The following is a 13,914-nucleotide window of genomic DNA, read 5'->3' on the forward strand; positions in this document are numbered from 1 at the left end:
GCTTCTTCAGGGTGGGTCCTCATCACCCAGCTGTTTCCATACAACTGTGGTTCACTTAGGTGTCACGGGCATGCACACATTTTGTCCAAGAGAAATAAAGTAGGTGAAAAGCAGTTTAGATACTTTAATGGATACGTTGGGCAGGGCTTGCCCAAAACTGCTTTTCTCCTTAATCTTGAGTGAAGCTACAATACAGTGTCGGGGAAGTTCAGAAGGCAGGCATTTTTTATTTCGGCTTTCTAAGGGCTTTAAATTCGTAAAATTCTTAAATAAAGGATATAAAGTGCAATGTATTTATGAAAATGTCTGCTATGAAAAATGTCTTATTTCAGTCAAGCCAGGCAACCCCGCTTGGCTCCTGCCTTTCTCTGACACGAGATGATCCCTCCCCAAGAAGCAGAGGAAAGGGGAGGGGGGAAGGCCTCCTGTTGACAGGCTGCTGCTTGTCTGTCACATGTCTTTCTCCACCATTTCTTTTGCCTGGATTACTCCGGTAGTCTCTTAACTGGAGTTCTAATCTATTCTTACAGCAGCCAGGATGACCTTCTCAAATGCTGTGGTGGCTTCCATCTCACCTAGAATAAATCCAGAGTCCTTGCTTTGGCTGATGAGGTTCCATCTGATTTTGTCCTCTGACACCTCGCTGATCTCATCCCCCTGGCTCACTCGCTCCAGCACAGCCTTCTGGCTGCTGTTCCAACATGCGAGCACAGCCAGGCCTCTGGGCTGTGGTTCGGACTGTTTTCTCTGCCCGAAAGGATCTACACTGAGGTTTTCCGGATGTCTAGGTCAAAAGGCACATTATTAAAATGTCCTTTCTTGACCATTCCTTGAAACTAGCACCATGGCTGGGCGTGATGGCTCACGCCTGTAATCCCACACTTTGGGAGGCCGAGGCAGGTGGATGACCTGAGGTCAGGAGTTCGAAATCAGCCTAGCCAACATGGTGAAACCCCGTCTCTACTAAAAATACAAAAATTAGCTGGGAATGGTGGTGGGCACCTGTAATCCTAGCTGCTCAGGAGGCTGAGACAGGAGAACCGCTTGAACCCGGGAGGCAGAGGTGGCAGTGAGCCAAGATTGCCCTACTGCACTTCAGCGTGAGTGACAGAGCGAGACTCCATCTCAAAAAAAAAAAATAAATAAAAAGAAATTAGCACCACATGCATTGTTATTCTCCACCTGCTTATCTGCCTTTGCTTTCCCACAGCACTTACCACCTGACATATTTCATGTTTATTTGTGGTCTGTCTTCTCAAGTGCAAGGCCCATTTTTCCCCTCCTCTGTTCACTTCTCGCACTTTTTTGTGTGTACTGGTGTCTCCTTGGCCCCTAGAACCATGCCTTACACCCAGTAGCCACCCACAAAGAGTATGAATGAATGAATGAGTGTGCGTGGATGCTCTCCTGATCCCTGGTTTGCAGCACAGCAAGTGGTGAGTGAGCAAAGCATTCACGTATAGATCTGCCAACAGAACAGAGCCAAAGCCTGAGCCCCAGCCAGTCAACACAGAGGCTGGAGAAAACCTAAGCCTGAGAAAGGACATCAGTGTCCTGGCAGTGGGGGCGCACAGCAGTTTGGGCAAGTCAGTTGATGGAATAGGTGTTTAATGAGTATTTAACAATCCAGGGAAATATGCATTTCGTTTTTTTCTCCTGATGTTTAATCTAGTCTAATCAGCTGGAGAGCTGTGATCAGCTCTAGGTACAGAGGGAAGTCAGGATGCCTAAAAGAAACAAAACCACTTCTGGTGATTGTTGGAATTTTCCAGTTTTCCAAAGAAGCAGGATTCTGGGAAGTGTCCTCCCTTAATTCAAGACAGACAAAGAGCATTTAGGATTTATGATCCTGCCATAATATTTTTCTTTTTCTTTTCAGCACCTCTTTCTCATTGTGGTGATTATGAATTTATTGTGAAGAAAACCCACGCCCATTCTAGTGTGAGTGTGGTTACCATAAGCTCTGTGAAACAAGGGCTTCTCTCTGCCTTACCTTCACCCCCAATTTATGTGACCAAGTAAAGCATAACAATTTATCCTGGAGAGGCGCGTCACTCTTAGGACACCCTAAATAAGTACAGGTCAAATGGAGAGCAGTTGCATGGATAGGATCTCCAGAAGGTATTTTCCCCAGTCTTTCTTCATCTGATGGCTAATCACCTCGATGAGGAGCCTTTTGTTTCATTTTTTCAAGTGCGTGCAGATATCCCCTCCCTCTACCACCCTTACCTCTCTGACTTCAGTTTTTACTGCTCTGTTTCCTTACTCTCTCCACACAACACATTGGCCTTCTGCTGTTCCTCCAACATCCCAGATATATTCCTACTTCAGGGTCTTTGCACGTGCCTTTCTGTTTTCCTAGAAAACTCTCCCCCCACTGCATGTCCTCAAGGCTTGCTCCTTTCCTGCAAATGTAACCTCCCAGGGATTCCTTCTGTAACCACCCCATCTAAATTTCTATACCCTCCCAACACACACACACACACACACACACACACACACACACACACACACTCCTTTTCCCCTGCTTTGGTTTTCTTCTTAGAACTTTTCATTTTTCATCGTGTGACATACTATGTATTTTTCTCTTTTCTTTTGCATATTATCTCTTCCCCTCCCCCTGCTAGAAAGTATGTTTTAGCAGAGAAGGGTTCTTGTCTGTTTTGCTCACTGCTGCATCCCTAGAAGCTGGAGCAATGCCTGGAGCATGCACAATAGGTCCTCAATAAATATTTGTTGGATGCATGAATGCATGCCAGCTGCAGAAGAGCAGGGAACGCTGGATGTTTGATTAACCTCCATGTGAGAAGTGTAGTAGCATAGGCTCATGTTCCCTCACTTACCATGAAAACACTTAAAAAGAAAACTAAGGGCTGAGCGCAGTGGCTCACGCCTGTAATCCCAGCACTATGCGAGGCCGAAGCGGGTGGATCACCTGAGGTCAGGAGTTTGAGACCAGCCTGGCCAACATGGCGAAACCCCCATTTCTACTAAAAATACAAAAATTAGCCGGTGTAGTGGCGGGCGCCTGTAGTTCCAGCTACTCAGGAGACTGAGGCAGGAGAATCACTTGAACCTGGGAGGCGGAGGTTGCAGTGAGCCGAGATTGTGCCACTGCACTCTAGCCTGGGTGACAGCGTGAGACTCTGTCTCAAAAACAAACAAACAAACAAACAAACAAAAAAACCTTAAAGCAGTGGTTCTTACCCTGGCTGAGCATCAGAATCACCTGAGCAGCTTACTATAGCTACAGCTGCCTCAGCCCCAGCCCTGGTGATTATTTAGTAATAACAAGGTTCACCTGGGATTCTAGTGAATTGATAGGAGAGAGCCTCGCTTCCTGACAAATCTTGATTATGTCAGCGTTCTTGGCTGCAAACACTAGGAGAAGACTGGCTAATGTGAGCAAAAAGAAATCTGTTGCATGAGTGTGGGAAGGGAATACTAAGGAAGTCTGGAATATCTCGCCAAGACACAGGCAGAGAAGGAAGCAGGTCTTTGCAGCTGGGACCAGAGCAGCCTGACCTGGCCAATGGGAGAGACACCCCTGCATTGGTGACCTCCATCTGACCTTGTCCACCAGATCTCTCTGCCCTTGCCTTGCTTTAGCTCTGAGGTGCAAATGGTTGACAAAGCTCAGGCTGCAGGCCTGCCGTCTGTGCTGTCCAGGAGGAGGAGAGCTCTTCCAGTGCTACCAATAGAAATATAAGGTATGTATGTAATTTAAAATTTTACAGTGCCACATTAAAAAACCATGAAATTAATTTTATTTAACCTAATATATCCAAATATTATCATTTCAACATGTAATCAATATAGGAAAAATTATCAGTAAGCTATTTTACACTTTTGCCCCAAAATCCCAATATATTTTATATTTATAGCACATTTCAACTTGGAAGATAAATTTTCAGTGGAAATACTTGATCTGCAAAAAGTTAACTGTGTATAAGTAAGCTTCATAAAATGTATAGTTAAAAAAGTAGGTTCACATGCTCAACTTGTTCTAAACATACTTCACAGTTTTCAAAAAACTAAACTCAGTTTTTAAATGTAAATAATTCATTTAAAGTTAAATAAAAAATTCAGGGCCAGGTGCAGTGGCTTACGCCTATAATCCCAGCACTTTGGTAGGCCGAGGTGGGTGGATCACCTGAGCCTAGGAATTGGAGACCAGCCTGGGCAACATGGTCAAGCCCCATCTCTATAAAAAATACAAAAATTAGCTGGGCGTGGTTGTGCAAGCCTATAGTCCCAGGTACTCAGGAGGCTGCAGTGGGAGCATCGCCTGAGCCCAGGCAGCAGAGGTTGCAGTGAGCCGAGATAGTGCCCCTGCACTCTAGCCTGGGTGACAGAGCCAGACCTTTTCTCAAAATAAATAATTTTTAAAAATAAATTCAATCACATAAGCCCGATTTCAGTGCTCAGTAGTCATGTGTGGCTAGTGGCTACTGTATTGGGCCACTGAGCTCTAGCCCCTTGGCCCTCACAGTTTCAGAGGTCACCCTCTCACCAAACTCACACTCAGTGGGGAGAAAAAGACTTGGGACATTATTAGAAATAGAGATGGATACTGCGCAGCCCCAAACAATTGTCCACTATGATAATTAAGGGAGCATAGTGTGAACCCCAAATACCTGAGACAAGTCTCAGTCAATTTAGAAAGTCTTTTTTTTTTTTTGCCAAGGTTAAGGACATGCCTGTGACACAGCCTCGGGAGGTCCTGACGACATGTGCCCAAGGTGGTTGGGGCACAGTTTGGTTTTATACATTTTAGAGGGACATGAGATATCAATCAATATATGTAAGATGTACATTGGTTCAGTCCGGAAAGGTGGGACAACTTGAAGCGGGGAGGGGGCTTCCAGGTTATAAATAGATAAGAAACAAACGGTTGCATTCTTTTGAGTTTCTGGTTAGCCTTTCCAAAGTAAGCAATCAGATATGCATTTAATGAGCAGAGGGATGACTTGGAATTCTGTCTGTCCTTTGTCCACAAGGAATTTTCTTGTAGACAAATTGTGAGGGAGGTACATAGCTTTTTTGTCTTAGTAGCTATCTTTTTAAGGAATAGAATGGGAAGCAGGTTTGCACTAAGCAAAAGTCTCAGCTTGACTTTCCCGTTTGGCTTAGTGATTTGGGGGTCCCAAAATTTATTTTCCATTCACAATAGTGATTTTATATATCTTGTTTGGTGAAGGAAAAAGTTGACTCTAGTCCATCTCCTGTATTTAAGGAAAGAAAAAACCTAGCAGGAAAAGGAATTGCTAAGTGTTTATAGTTTACCAACAATCCTGTGATATTGTAATCCCAGCTACTCGGGAGGCTGAGGCAGGAGAATCGTTTGAACACAGGAGGCGGACGTTGCAGTGAGCCAAGATTGTGCCACTGCACTCCAGCCTGGCAACAGAGTGAAACTCCAACTAAAAATAAATAAATAAATAAATAAATAAATAGATCATCTGAGGGAAAACTGTTATTTGTGCAGGGTGGTTGGGTTTTCTGACTGCCAAAAAAGGTTGGCTCCAATATATAGCAATACATAGGAATTGAAGTGTATGTGAACTCAAATCTCTTAAGATTACACAGTTGATTTATGAGCCAAAGACTCTTCCCAGCTCAGCGGGATTCAGAATGATCTTGTTGTGAGAAATAGAGAAAACATTTTTTATAAAATTCAAAACTGGGCTGGGCACAATGGCTCACAGCTATAATCCCAGCACTTCAGGAGGCTGACACAGGCAGATCGCTTGAGCCCAAGAGTTCAAGACCAGCCTGTGCAACATGGTGAAACCCTGTAGCTGCTAAAAACACAAAAAATTAGCCAGTTGTGGTGACACATGCCTGTAGTCCCACCTACTCAGGAGGCTGTGGTAGGAGGATCACCTGAGCCTTAGAAGTTGAGGCTGCAGTGAGCCACATGTGATCACATCACTGTACTCCAGCCTGGGCAAAAAGAGTGAGATCCTGTCTCCAAAAAAAAGAAAAAATTCAAAATGGTAATCATTATTCTTTCCCAAGCTACCCTCTGGAAAATTGTTCAGAATATGGTTTTTGGCTTCGGGGGAAATGGTCCTGAAAGGGCTTACTTGCTGCATTTCATTCAGTTTAGACCATCATAATTCCCATCTCTGTCCACAAAATGCCAAACAAACTTTCTATTATTAAGGAACTCAGCCATGATGTAAGGCTGGAGGGATAGCCCGCTCATCAGATGTGGATGGCCCCTGTGTGGAAGAACAACCTCCCCTTCTCTAGAGAAGCAAATGAGCTCCTTTCACAGCCCGCTCTCACATGTGGCCATGGCTGCTGGTTCTCAGGCTGATCAACACAGATCTGTTGACCTTGGCAGTTTACCTCCTCCACTGGCTGAGGTCAGATTCTAAATTCTAAATCCATTTGAAACCTTTCTGCAAGAGGTCTTCTTCCAGCCCTCTAAGACAGCTGGACTAATTTAATCTTAAAGGAATAAATAATTTAACAGGCAAATCCATATGTTGTGGTCTTCGCATGCTAAGGGAATTTTCTTTATTCTATTTTTAACCTTTCTCTTGCTGGCAAAGTTTGAGACAAACAAAAAAACATCTAGAAGATAAGAAATGAGGAAGAAACAGCCACTCACAGCATAATATTATCCCAGATGTGGAGCACGTAGGCTGAGGAGCTTAAAATACTTCCTTCCTGTTCAGTGGTGTCTTTTCTCTCCAAACACTTCAGAGTGTATCAAATCAAAAGGATTTCTTATTTATATCTAGTTGAAGCAACACAACACTAGATCAATTTGACTTGAAAGAACACCAGATTAATTTTATAGGAGACAGAGAACACATGCAATTCTGAACAATTCAAGGAGTCCTTACGGATGCCTGTGGAGGATGCACATGTGACAAGGCCCCTAGTGTCCTTGTCCTAAAGAGGTAGATAGTTCATTCAACTGACAACTTAATCTGATAATCCCACCCTTTCCTACTAGATAGGGCAGGATTTTTGTCAACCACAAAACCTTGAGAAAATAAGCTGGTTTTTACATAGAAAACAAAAGAGAAACATTGGCAAATTCTGTTTTATTTAAGAGCCATTGCCACTGAGGACAGTGTGCAAGATGAGTCTGAAGCAACTTCAACAAAAGAGCCTAGAAGCAAGAAGTAGGAAAATACAATAGGTGGCATTTCTCTTTATTTGGGAACTCCAGTCCTACAGCCCCAAATGGCTGAGAAGCTGGCCTTCTGGAAATATTTTGAGGTCAGGGAAGACTGGCCTGAATCTGAAATTACTCATTGTAATTTTGGAAACTAGCCCACACAGCACAGACTCAGACACAACCTGTGGCTTTCTTAATGTCAATTGGTAAAGGTTACTGTTTCCTGTTATAGAGAGATGATGCCAGACAAAGAAGGGGCCAGATCACAAAGGGCCTCACAATCCAAGATGAGGCATTGGACATGGTCCTAAGAGCAGTGGAATCACTGACGGGCAGTAGAAATACTACTCCATGAAGAAGGGGTTACATTCAGCCTATATCAGAAGCAGGAAGACCAGTCAGGATCCTGTTGCATTGACCCATGGAAGACACGTTAGAGGCCCACATGACAGTAGGTGTACCGGACATAGATTGTTAGAGATATTGAAGATGTAGAAGTAACAGAATTCAATAAATTAGAAGTAGTGTGGTAAGAGAGATATGAGAGTCAAGTACAATGCTCGTAGCACTGGCATGGCAATAGTGCAGAATTTTTCTCGGCCCTTTCATTGAACTTGTGACAAGGGTGAACATTTACTCCGCCCACCACGCTCAACCCCTTGCAGGAGGGAGCCTGTGAGTGAGCAAGGGCAGGACCTGACCGGCCACTCTGGGCGCTGACCCAGGAACAAGCTCTGGGTGGGGCCCACAGCCAGACCAGGTGCAAGTGAGTGAGTGCAGGACCCAGCTGACCACTCCAGACACCAGTGGGAGAAAGCTCCGTGCAGCAGTGCCCAGGTTGTGGGGGGCTGCCTGCGACCTCGAGGCCCCAGAGTGGGTGTTACAATGCTCTAGTTCTGCTGTCCATGGACAGCCGTGTATTAACAGCTCAGTTGGCCCCTTGCCTCCTTGCATGGGGTGGCTGCCCTCCACCGGCAAGGGCAAAGTTGACTCTAGTCCATCTCCTGTATTAAAGAAAAAAAAATAAAATTTAAACCTAGCACGAAAAGGAATTGCTAAGAGCTTCTAGTTTACCAAAGATCCTGTAATATAGATATTACTAAAGATCATTTGAAGGAAAATTGGTATTTGTGCAAGGTGTTTAGGTTTTCTGACTGCCAAAAAAGGTTGTCTCCAATGCATAGCAATATATAGGAATTGAAGTATGTGTGAATTCAAATCTCTTAAGATTACATAGTTGATTTATGAGCCAAAGACTCTTCCCAATTCAGTGGGATTCAGAATGAACTTGTCATGGGAAATGGGGAAAACATTTTTTATAGAATTCAAAACTGGGCTGGGTGCGATGGCTCACACCTGTAATCCCAGCACTTTAGGAGGCTGAGGCAGGCAGATTGCTTGAGCCCAGGAGTTCAAGACCAGCCTGGGCAACATGGTGAAACCCTGTAACGACTAAAAATATAAAAACTTAGCCAGTTGTGGTGGCACATGCCTGTAGTCCCAGCTACTCAGGAGGCTGCAGTGGGAGGATCACCTGAGCCTGGGAAGTCAAGGCTGCAGTGAGCTGTGGTCACGTCACTGCACTCCAGCCTAGGTGACAGGAGTGAGATTCCTGTCTCAAAAAAAAAAAAAAAAAATTCAAACTGGTAATCATTATTCTTTCCCAAGCTACCCTCTGGAAAATTGTTCATAATAAGGTTTTTGGCTTCAGGGGAAATGGTCCCGGAAGGGCTTCCTTGCTGCATTTCATTCAGTTTAGACCATTGTAACTCCCATCTCTGTCTGCAAAAAGGCCAAACGAACTTTCTACTGTTAAGGAACTCAGCCATAATGTAAGGCTGGAGGGATGGCCTGCTCATCAGAAGTGGATGGTCCCTGTGTGGAAAAGTAAGCACCCCTTCTCCAGAGGAGCAAATAAGCTCCTTTCACAGCCTGCTTACGAGTGTGGTCATGGCTGCTGGTTCTCAGGCTTATCAATATAAACCTGTTGACCTTGGCAGTCTACTTCCTCCACTGGTGTGACAGCCTTTTTGTGGGTCCCTGCAGTTTGGTGGGTCCCAAGCTCTTGTCCAGTGTCCAAGAAGAATGAAGTTACATGAACACTTGAAGGATGGTGAAGGCAGACAATTTTATTAAGAGAGATGGAAATGGCTCTCAGCAGAGATGGGGAGGTGAAGAGGGGATGGGATGAGCAGGTAGTCTTCCCCTGAAATCCAGCATCTCTTCCCCAAAGTCTGGCCAGCTCTTCCCTGAAGTCAGTCAGGCTGTCTCTCTGATGTCAAGCTGCCTCACTGAAGTGAAGCCACCTCACTAAAATCAAGCCACTTCTCTCTCCTCTACCAACTGAGTCTGGGGTCTTTATATGCACAGGACAGAGGTGAGGCAGGCCATAGGTAGTTCTGGAAAAGGCAACGTTCAATTGGTTAAAAAAAAATTGTTTCTGAATTTTTTTTTTTAACCAATTGAATGTTGCCTTTTTTTCTATTATATTTACTTTCATGTGTGTCCGTGTAAAGAGACCACCAAACAGGCTTTGTGTGGGCAACATGGCTGTTTATTTCACCTGGGTGCAGGCAGGCTAAGTCTGAAAAGAGAGTCAGCAAAGGGTGGTGGATCATCATTAGTTCTTATAGGTTTTGGGATAGGCGGTGGAGTTAGGAGCAATGTTTTGGGGGCAGGGGGTGGATCTCGCAAAGTATATTCTCAGGGGTAGGGAGAATTACAAAGAACCTTCTTAAGGGTGGGGGAGATTACAAAGTACATTGATCAGTTAGGGTGGGGCAGAAACAAATCACAATGGTGGAATGTCATCAGTTAAGGCTATTTTTACTTCTTTTGTGGATCTTTAGTTACTTCAGGCCATCTGGGCGTATACATGCAAGTCACAGGGGATACGATGGCTTGGCTTGGGCTCAGAGGCCTGACATTCCTGCCTTCTTATATTAATAAGAAAAATAAAACAAAATAGTGTTGAAGTGTTGGGGCGTCGAAAATTTTTGGGGGATGGTATGGACAGAGAATGGGCGATGTTTCTCAGGGCTGCTTCAAGCGGGATTAGGGGTGGCGTGGGAACCTAGAGTGGGAGAGATTAAGCTGAAGGGAGATTTTGTGGTAAGGGGTGATATTGTGGGGTTGTTAGAAGAAACATTTGTCATGTAGAATTATTGGTGATGGCCTGGATACGGTTTTGTATGAACTGAAAAACTAAATGGAATAACAGAAGGAGAAAAACAGGTATAAAAGGTCTAAGAATTGGGAGGACCCAGGACATCTGATTAGAGAGTGCCTAAGGAGATTCAGCATAGTCCTGCCAGCAAAGATTATTTATTTACTTCAAGAGTTTAGAGTGGCGGTTTGGGGATCGCATGAGGAGATATCAGCTGTGATGGCTTGGAGAAACAGTGTAAACTGGCAGTGTAAACAAGAGCAGGGCATGTATGAGTAGTTGAGAACGGTGAATAGGAGTATGACTAGACAGAAGATAGTAGGGATGACAAGTTTTTTTGTGGCACAGTCTAAGTTGGTCCGGTGTCTGGAATGAGACTGGGGCCTAATAAAAAGGAGCTCAAATGGGCTGTACCTCGTAGCATTCCGAGGACAGGCCTGAATTCTGAGAAGCGAAAGTGGTAAAAGTATTGTCCAGTCCTTTTTAAGTTGGTGGCTGAGCTTGGTGAGGTGTGTTTTTAAAAGACCTTTAGTCTGTTCTGCTTTTCCTGAAGATGGAGGACTGTAAGGGATATAAAGGTTTCACTGAACACTAAGAGCCTGAAAAACTGCTTGGCTGATTTGACTAATAAAGGCTGGTCTGTTATCAGACTGTATAGAGGTGGGAAGGCTAAACTGAGGAATTATGTCTGACAGAAGGGAAGAAATGACTGCGGTGGCCTTCTCAGACCCCGTAGGAAAGGATTCTACCTATCCAGTGAAAGTGTCTGCCTAGACTAAGAGGTATTTTAGTTATCTGACTCGGAGCATGTTGAGTAAAGCTAATTTGCCACTCCTGGGTGGGGGCAAATCCTCGAGCTTGATGTGTAGTAGAATAGCAGATGGAACACTGAGAAGTTATTTCCTTGAGGATAGATGTCCACGATGGAAAGGAAATGAGAGGTTCTAAGAGGCGGGCTAGTGGCTTGTACTATAGCATAGCCTGCCTTTGCTGGTGTGTGGCGATTAGGCCTGGTGGAACTGCCATCAACAAATCAGGCGTGATCAGGGTGAGGAACGTGAAAGAAGGAAATGGGGGGAAATGGGGTGAATGTCAGGTGGATCAGAAAGATACAGTCATGGGGGTCAGGTGTGGTATCAGGAATAATGTGGGAGGCCGGATTGAAGTCCGGGCCAGGAACAATGGTAATTGTGGGACTTAACAAAGAGTGAGTACAGCTGACGGAGCCGGGGAGCAGAAAGTATATGTGTCAGGTATGAGGAAGAAAATAGATTTTGGAAGTTATGAGAAATGTAGAGAGTGAGTTGAGCATAGTTTGTGATTTTGAGGGCCTCTAAAAGTATTAGGGGCAGCAGCTGCTACACAGAGACATGATGGCTAGGCTAAAACAGTAAGGTCAAGTTGTTTGGACAGGAAGGCTACAGGGTGTAGTCCTGGCTCTTGTGTAAGAATTCTGACCGCACTAACCATGCCTAGGAAGGAAAGTTGTTGTTTTGTCAGACCACCAAACAGGCTTTGTGTGGGCAACAAGGCTGTTTATTTCACCTGGGTGCAGGCGGGCTGAGTTCGAAAAGAGAGTCAGCAAAGGGTGGTGGATTATCATTAGTTCTTATAGGTTTTGGGCTAGGCGGTGGAGTTAGGAGCAATATTTTGGGAATGGGGTGAATCTTGCAAAGTACATTCTCAGGGGTAGGGAGAATTACAAAGAACCTTCTTAAGGGTGGGGGAGATTACAAAGTAACTTCTTAAGGGTGGGGGAGATTACAAAGTACATTGATCAGTTAGGGTGGGGCAAAAACAAATCACAATGGTAGAATGTCATCAGTTAAGGATATTTTTACTTCTTTTGTGGATCTTCAGTTACTTCAGGCCATCTGGATGTATACGTGCAAGTCACAGGGGATGTGATGGCTTGGCTTGGGCTCAGAGGCCTGACATTTACCACACATTGTTTGCATTGCATGTACAAAAGCTGCTAATATTTGTTTCGGTTTTACTGATTTTTAGTTTCTCCTTAATATATTTTTTATAGTTTAGTTTTTATTTTTAATCAAAGGTATACATTTCAGAGTTCAACCATCAAATTACTGTCCAAAGCTAGTTATGAAAATCATCAGTGGTTCTTCCTCTCACCATCCCTACATGCTAATTTCTCATTCCCATAAGCAACTACTTAAAAACATTTAGTATAGCTGGGCGCCTATAGTCCTGTAAGAGGCATTCCAACCAGAGTGACTCTATCTTGAATAAAGGCTGGATAAAGCAAGACCTGATGCATTACATTCCCAGGAAGTTAGGCACTCCTGATCACAAGATGTTTATGGTTGAGGAAACAAGTTAGTGGAAAAAGGCATTCTTAGTTTAAAAAATAGGTTTTCCTCTAAAGATAATAGTACACTCATAAATTCTTGCCAAGATCAGAAGTTACACAAGAGAATAACCATACTAACAGCCTGTCACAAGCCTTTATAATAAACTGCACTATAGGCCTAATATCCTATATAAGCAAGCATTCTTGTTTAAATCCATTTATACCTAGTGTTCCATTATTGGAACGCTAAGCATGTGAGAGTTATTTATATCCTCCTGCTCAAGGTCATCACCAAGGTCTGATTGCAAAAATTCAAAAAATTGCAACCTGAGGCATAAATGGGTTAAGGTAGGGGCATTCTTCCTCTTGCTTTCTGAGGATACCCTACTCTGTAATAGAGTAGTTTCTAATAAACTATTTTAACTTTACTGTGTGACTGGCCCCGAATTCTTTCCCATGCAAGATCTAAGAACCCACTCTTGGGCCCTGGGACAAAACCCCGTTTCTGGTAACAGTCCCAGCTACTCAGGAGGCTGAGGTGGAAGAATTGCTTGAGCCCAGTCTGCATAAGATCCCACCTCAAAATTAAATAAATAAACAAAACAATTTAAGCTAACTGATAAGCATGGAGATGTACTTCCATGTCTTGAAATATTACAATTATAATACTCTCACCTCTCAATGGTTTATTTTACTTAAAACTTCAGTTAGAGGAAGAATATAGTGAATGCCTGTATATCCTTATCTAGATTCACACTTGCTTTCTCTCTCTGTTTCTGAAGTGAGAGTTAGCTGCAGATAGTATGTCACCTAACAATAATGACACGAGAATTTGACCTGATGAAACATTACTGTCATATGTAATCTAGTCATCTATTGATTTCTCAGTTTAGAAGATGAGAATTCAACTATTTATCTTCTCTCCCCACTAAAAGTATTTATTTTCTCACATACACTCCCTCTTTTTTCATCCTCCTAATATAATCACATTGATACTATAGTTATGTAAGTACCAGTTAGAACCTTACCTTACCATGTCATATGTGAAGCTGTCCCTACAAGGTTGACAAGAATTGCATGCTGGGTTCTGGACAGAAATATAATTAAGCATTAATTAGGCTGCACTTTTACCTACTTCCTTGTTGCTGAAAGTCTCCTAGCACTAGATCCATTTGCATGCATATTGTTCCTATAGATAAGATCTCACATTAGAATCATAAAGCTTTTAAGAATTGCTTAAGATATTTTTAAGGTTTTGAATTCCAGTGAAACAGCCAACAGTTTGCAGCTCACTTA

This window comes from Nomascus leucogenys, chromosome 8 (assembly GCF_006542625.1).
Source record: "Nomascus leucogenys isolate Asia chromosome 8, Asia_NLE_v1, whole genome shotgun sequence".
NCBI lineage: Eukaryota > Metazoa > Chordata > Mammalia > Primates > Hylobatidae > Nomascus > Nomascus leucogenys.